This window comes from Budorcas taxicolor, chromosome 7 (assembly GCF_023091745.1).
Source record: "Budorcas taxicolor isolate Tak-1 chromosome 7, Takin1.1, whole genome shotgun sequence".
NCBI classification, from domain to species: Eukaryota; Metazoa; Chordata; class Mammalia; order Artiodactyla; family Bovidae; genus Budorcas; species Budorcas taxicolor.
Genome location: NC_068916.1, coordinates 19329942 through 19337364, shown reverse-complemented (window position 1 = coordinate 19337364; position 7423 = coordinate 19329942).

Here is a 7423-nt window from a genome sequence, read left to right as displayed (position 1 = left end):
TATGTTTTTCAATGCACCTGAAGCTAACACAACATTGTAAATCAACTATACTTCTATTTGACTCCCTTGGACAGCAAGAAGATCAAACCAGTCAATCCTAAAGGAAATCAACTCTGAATACGCATTGGAAGGACTGATGCTAAAGCTGAAGCTCCAATACTTTGGCCACCTGAGGCAAAGAGTCAACTCATTGGGAAAGACCCTGATGCTGGCAAAGACTGAGGGCAGGAGAAGGGGGCGGCAGAGGATGAGATGGTTAGATAGCATCACCAATTCAATGGACATGAGTTTGAGCAAACTCCAGGAGATAGTGAAGGACAGGGAAGCCTGGTGTGCCTCAATCCATGTGGTCTCAAACAGTCACACAACTTAGTGACTGAGCAACAACACTTCGATTTTAAAAGTACCATTTGTTAGATTCATTAAACCCAACACAGGAGGTTACAACAAAGTCCATTATGTTTAAATATATTTTTTTTAACTTTCTATTTTATATGGAGTATAGTCGATTAACAATGTTATGATAGTTTCAGGTGGACAGCAAAGGGACTCAGACATGTATATGAAATATACCTATTAAAATACTTTAAAAAAATACAGCTTAGTGATTCATCCTTGAATGAATGGATAAACAAAATGGAGTCTACCCACACAATGAGGTATTATTCAACCGTAAAAAGGAAGGAAATTCTGACACAGGCTACAATGATGTGAATGAACCTTAAAGATACTGTGCTCAGTGAGATCAACTAGAGAGGGAAGGATGAATATTGTGTGATTCTGCTCAGGGCCCTGGGGGGTCAGATTCATAGAAACAGAAAGGAGGTGGCAGGTGCCACCAGCAGGGAGAGGGGGAGTCGGTGTTTCGTGGGGACAAAGTTTCAGTTTGGGAAGATGAGAAAGTCCAGGAGATGGATGGTGGGGGTGGTTTCACAACAAAGTGAAAGTACTTAATGTCACTGAGCTTTGCACTTAAAAATGATTAAATGGTGGTACTTCCCTGGTGGTCCCGCGGCTAAGAGTCTTCGCTTCCACTGGAGGGGGTGTGGCTTTGATCCCTGGTCTAGGAACTAAGATCCCACATGTCACATGGTGCCGCCAAAACAAAAAAACCAAAGGGAAAAGAAAAAAGGCCAAAAGGTAAGTTTCATGTTTACTATATTTCACCACAATAAAAAATTGCTTTCAAACACTTGCAAGACAATAACTTCAAAAAGACTCCTGAAATAGAGCTATACCCAAGCAAACAAACAGAACTTAGGGTTCCACCTCTGTGTGTATCATCACATTAACAAGACCTCATCCCTCCAGTGATTTTGCAATAGTAACAAGGGTCAACCGTATTTTAAGCCGCCTGAGGCAATGTGACCTGATATGAAAATATCTGTGGTTCTCTACTTGAGACAAAGCCACAAAAACTTCATTCATAATTGAGGAAATGATAAATATCAGTTAGAGTCAGTGAGAATAAAGATATGAGGGTTCCCCCCTCATTGGTACATTGGACACCCTGAATTTTATCATTAGATCTCCCAAGCAGTGCATGGATTCCAGGCCAAAGTTCACGGAAAGGTTTTTGGGAGAGAGATGAAATGTGAATTATCTAGATGCTAAGTCCCACTCTGCCGGCCTGCCCCTCCCCCACCACAGTGCCTCACTGATTCCTAGTCTCCGGAGAGGGAGAAACTTTTTTGAACCCATACTGTGTGCTAGGCATGTCTAGGCTCTGGGGACACCTTGGGGTCAGGGTGGGGGAAGAAGTGGTCCATGCCCTTGGGGCCTCCCGAGCTGGATGGGGAGAAGGCATCCAACCCATCTTCCCACACCTCTCCCCACACCCGCACAGCCACTCTTTGGAGCACCCATTACGTGGCTGTTCCCTCAACAAACACATCTTGGTGGTCGTCTGATCCACGTCTTAAAACTACCGTTCCTGGTAGGTCTATTGCCGTTGTTCAGTCACTCACTCGTCTTCAGCTCACTTTGGTCTGGCTTTGCTGTTTATCCAAATTGGCCAGAAGTCAGCAAAGTTTTTCCTGTGAAGGACCAGAGAGTAAAATACTGTCCGACAATGGACCACAGTGTCTTTATTACAACTATCTGATGCTGCCATTCCTTGTAACCCCAAAGCAGTCACAGGTGATACGTCAATAAATGAGTGTGGCTGTGTGTCAATAAAACTTTATTTACAAAACCAGGCAGTGGGCTGGACAGTGATAGTAGTTTGCTGACCCTGGACATCGATGGTGTCAATATTTAGCTTTATTCTGGGTGACTATGGGCTTCCCAGGTGGAGCTAGTTGAAACAACCCACGTAGGAGAGGCAGGAGACTTGGATTCGATTCCTGGATCGGGAAGATCCCCTGGAGCAGGAAATGAAAACCCACTCCAGTATTCTTGCCTGGAGAATCTGCTGGACAGAGGAGCCTGGCAGATTATGGTCCATAGGGTTGCAAAGAGTCAGACACAACTGAAGAAACTTGGCACACAGGCACTGGTGACTGTCTCCAACACTTTTCTAAGCCAGTATATGTAACCCAGACTTTTTTATTTTGACCAAACCATGCAGCTTGGGGAAACCTAGCCCCCTGACCAGGGATCAAAACAATTCCCCCTCCAGTAGAAGCATGGAGACCTAACCACTGGACCACAAGGGATGTCCCCAAACTTTGTTCTTTTAAAGTGTGTTGTGGTCTCATTAAGCATTGCTATATCACAGTATGTTGAGTCCTCTGTCACTGTCAGGGGCTTCCCAGGTGGCTCAGTGGTAAAGATTCTGCCTGCCAATGCAGGAAGTGCGGGTTTCATCCTTGGGTAGGGAAGTTCCCTGGAGAAGGAAATGGCAGTCCAGTATCTAGTCCAGTATCCTTGCCTGGAGAATCTCATGGACAGAGGAGCCTGGGGGGCTCCAGTCCATGGGGTCGCAAAGAGTCAGACACGACTGAGCACAGCAGCTGTTATCAGACAAGCTGATCGCTGCCAGTGTTCCCCGCAAACAGGCATGGACGCCTTATACATTAGTGGCTGTGAACACAGAGCGGGGGGTGGGGGTGTGGGGGTGGGGGAGTCTGAGTGAGTACTGGGTTCAGATCCTTCTGATACTTACCAGCTATGAGCCGGGGCCACGGGCGAGTCCTCTGAGCCATGCCTCAGCTTCCTTCCCTTGTAACATAGCCACGGTAACAGCGCCTGCTTCATGGGACTGATGAAAGGATTAGGTGATGGGGCTGCCCTGAGGGTCCAGTGGGTCCATGCTTCCACCACAAGGGGGCACAGGTTTGATCTCTGGTCAAGGCCAAAAGAGTTGAGCCATTTCAAATCCTAAAAGATGATGCTGTGAAAGTGCTGCACTCAATATGCCAGCAAGTTTGGAAAACTCAGCAGTGGCCACAGGACTGGAAAAGGTCAGTTTTCATTCCAATCCCAAAGAAAGGAAATGCCAAAGAATGCTCAAACTACCGCACAATTGCACTCATCTGACACGCTAGTGAAGTAATGCTCAAAATTCTCCAAGGCTTCAACAGTACCGTGACATTCCAGATGTTCAAGCTGGTTTTAGAAAAGGCAGAGGAACCAGAGATTAAATTGCCAACATCCACTGGATCATTGAAAAAGCAAGACAGTTCCAGAAAAATATCTCTTTCTGCTTTATTGACTATGGCAAAGCGTTCGACTGTGTGAATCACAACAAACTGTGGAAAATTCTGAAAGCGATGGGAATACCAGACCACCTGACCTGCCTCTTGATATGCAGGTCAGGAAGCAACCGTTAGAACTGGACATGGAACAACAGACTGGTTCCAAATTGGGAAAGGAGTACGTCAAGGCTGTATATTGTCACCCTGCTTATTTAACTTATATGCAGAGTACATCATGAGAAACGCTGGGCTGGAGGAAGCACAAACTGGAATCAAGATTGCCAGGAGAAATATCAATAACCTCAGATATTCAGATGACACCACCCTTATGGCAGAAAGTGAAGAAGAACTAAAGAGCCTCTTGATGAAAGTGAAAGAGGAGAGTGAAAATGTTGGCTTAAAGCTCAACATTCAGAAAACTAAGATCATGGCATCCGGTTCTATCACTTCATGGCAAATAGATGGGAAAACAGTGGAAACAGTGGCTGACTTTATTTTGGGGGGCTCCAAAATCACTGCAGATGGTGATTGCAGCCATGAAATTAAAAGACGCTTGCTCCCTGGAAGAAAAGCTATGACCAATCTAGACAGCATATTAAAAAGCAGAGACATTACTTTGCCAACAAAGGTCTGTCTAGTCAAGGCTATGGTTTTTCCAGTAGTCACGTATGGATGTGAGAGTTGGACTATAAAGAAAGCTGAGTGCCAAAGAATTGATGCTTTTGAACTGTGGTGTTGGAGAAGACTCTTGAGAGTCCCTTGGACTGCAAGGAGATCCAACCAGTCAATCCTAAAGGAAATTAACCCTGAATATTCATTGGAAGGACTGATGTTGAAGCTGAAACTCCAATATTTTGGCCACCTAATGCGGAGAGCTGACTCATTTGAAGAGACCCTGATGCTGGGAAAGATTGAAGGCTGGAGGAGAAGGGGATGGCAGAGGATGAGATGGCTGGATGGCATCACCAATTCAATGGACGTGAGTTTGGGTAAACTCCGGGAGTTGGTGATGGACAGGGAAGCCTGGCAGTGCTGCAGTCCATGGGGTCGCAAAGAGTCAGACACAACTGAGTGACTGAACTGAACTGAACTGGGGCCAAAAAAAAAAAAAAAGACTAGGTGACTTCATTGAAAGGGTTTCTAAGAGCTTCTAGGGTAACTGCAAAGAACAGGAACTTCTGGATCTTTTCAGACATGGAGAAGAAACACTCTCACTCTTACTAAATACTGCCAGAGATTTTTTTTTGTCCAAAAGTGTGTCCCTGTTTGCACTCCCCCCGGAAGTGAACGGAAGGGCTTACTTCCCACATCTCTACCACTATGCTACTTTCTCTTTCTTAATTTGTATTGATGTGTAATTCACAAGCACTGAAGTCTATAAAGCTTAAAGGACAGCTCAGTGGGCTTGGGGGCATGTACACACTCTTTGCGACCCAGAGATCAAATCTGGGTCTTCTACATTTGCAGCCAGACTCTTTACCATCTGAGCCACCAGGGCAGCCCTTCATATTTCACACACTCCTATAACCAACTTCCTTACCGAGATACATTAGAGGTGATTCCAACCGCTACAAGTCTCCGAGGGCCCCCTTTTTGTCCCTACCCACAGGACAACCGCCCGCCTGGTTTCTCTCATCATAGCTTTAGTTTTTATGTTGAAACGTCATCAAAAGAGAACCAGTGTGTGGGTGTGTTTGCATCTGCCTTCTTTCCCTCAGCATCATGCCTGTGAGTTTCAACCACGTCCTTGTGAATATCAGTACTTCATCCTTGTTCCCATCTGTACCTACTGGGAGAAAGTTAAGTCTAAGCAGTAAGATGGAATGGGAAGAAGGCCAGTATGGTGGTCTCAAGCAGGTTGGCAAGCTATTCCTGTAAAGGGTTAGATAGTAAGTCTTTTCAGCTTTTCAGGATACAGGAGGTGTCCGTTGTGTAATTTTGCTTTAAAAATGTACAGATTCTTAGCTTGTGAGTCATGCCAACAGACAAATTCTTTGGATAGTATTGGCCCTCGGGCTGGTTTGCAGACTTTTACTCTAAATCATTTTACCACACTGCCTGACACACAGCAAGTATTCATTTCTGAGAGTTGACAGGCAAGTTTTCCATGGCATCTAATTTTGAATTTATTTTTATGTGTTCTTTTTCTTACTACTACCCCAAAATGTTTAATCTTTTGTCTTTTTTATTTTTGAAAAATAATTGATGTACAATAGAGCATTAAACTTAGGTGTACAACATAACGATTTGATGTATGTATATACTGGGCTTCCCTGGTGGCTCAGATGGTAGAAAATCTGCCTGCAATGACAGAGACCTGGGTTTGATCCCTGGGTTCGGAAGATCCCCTGGAGAAGGAAATGGCAACCCACTGCAGTATTCTTGCCTGGAGAATTCCATGGACAGAGGAGCCTGGTGGGCTGCCGTTCATGGGGTCACACAGAGTTGGACACGACTGAGTGGCTAACACACGCAATAATATATTGAATATATCGTGAAAGGACCGCAATACGTCTAGGTAACATCTATCACCTCACACAGGTAAACATTTTTCTTTTCTTATGATGAGAACTTTAAGACCTACTCTCAGGACTCGGGAAGGGGGAGGCGCAGGAGAGGCCGCTGCTCCGTCCAGACGCGGCCGCTCGCTTCTCCGAGCCCCGCGCGCTCCCCCCGGGCACGCGCTCTGTGAGGGGGCGCGCCCGCGCGGACGCGCGCGCCCGGCGCCGCCCTCTCCCCTCCCCGCGGCCGGCCCTCCCTCCGCCGGACGGCCGGCGGCGGCGGCGGCCGGGAGAGGCCCCTCCTTCACGCCCTCCTTCCCTCACTCGCAGCCGAGCGGAGCCGGCGGGCGCGGCTGGGCCCTGACCCTCTCCCGGGCCATGGCCCGCAACGTGAAAAAGAGCTCTGGGGCCGGGGGCGGCGGCGGCTCCGGCGGCCTGATCGGGCTCATGAAGGACGCCTTCCAGCACCACCACCACCACCACCACCTCAGCCCCCACCCGCCGGGGACCGTGGACAAGAAGATGGTGGAGAAGTGCTGGAAGCTCGTGGACACGATGTGACAGAGATAAAAGAAATGGGAACATTTAAATGGACCGAGGAAGGAACTTTCCTCCACATCTAGTGCTGGCTCAAGTTTTTCTCTTCCAAAACATTGGATGGGATCCATTGCTGGTGCTGAGATATGCACTGATTAAACCACAAGCTCTGGTTATAACCTTTATCTTCGGAGAGATACGTTGACCGAGTGGGTTAAGCAGCAGATTCTGACTCCTTTCAGAACTTCCTCCTCATACACACTGCTTTTTGTTGGGTTCTACTTTTTTTGTTAATTATCCCGACTCCTTATTACAGAACCTGACTTTAAAATTGTTAGATGAGCTGCTTTGATTACTTTTTTTTTTTAGCAAGTGTGAAAAATAACTTCACTTTAAGCTTGGCATTTGACAGAATTTTACTTCCTTATAGTATGTCTGTATAATGAAAGATAGTAGTTAGTCCCAAGCCTAACGGTTTGTTCCAGAGCATTCAGTTTTTCCTTTCTGTTTTTCAACATTTATCAATAACTGATTTTTGCAAAACTCATTCTGTAGATGAAAGATGGTTAGAAGGATCAGGCGTATATTGTAAGAGAATGGTGTTATTTCCTCCACAGTAAAATTGGTTTTCTTTGGTTCCTCTCTGAGCCTAGGTTCCTCTTCTGTAAAGTTTTTCATGGATTGCTTTGGACTAGAAACAGCTAATAAAAGTGATTATGAAGCACTTGGCAGATATAAATGTGCTGT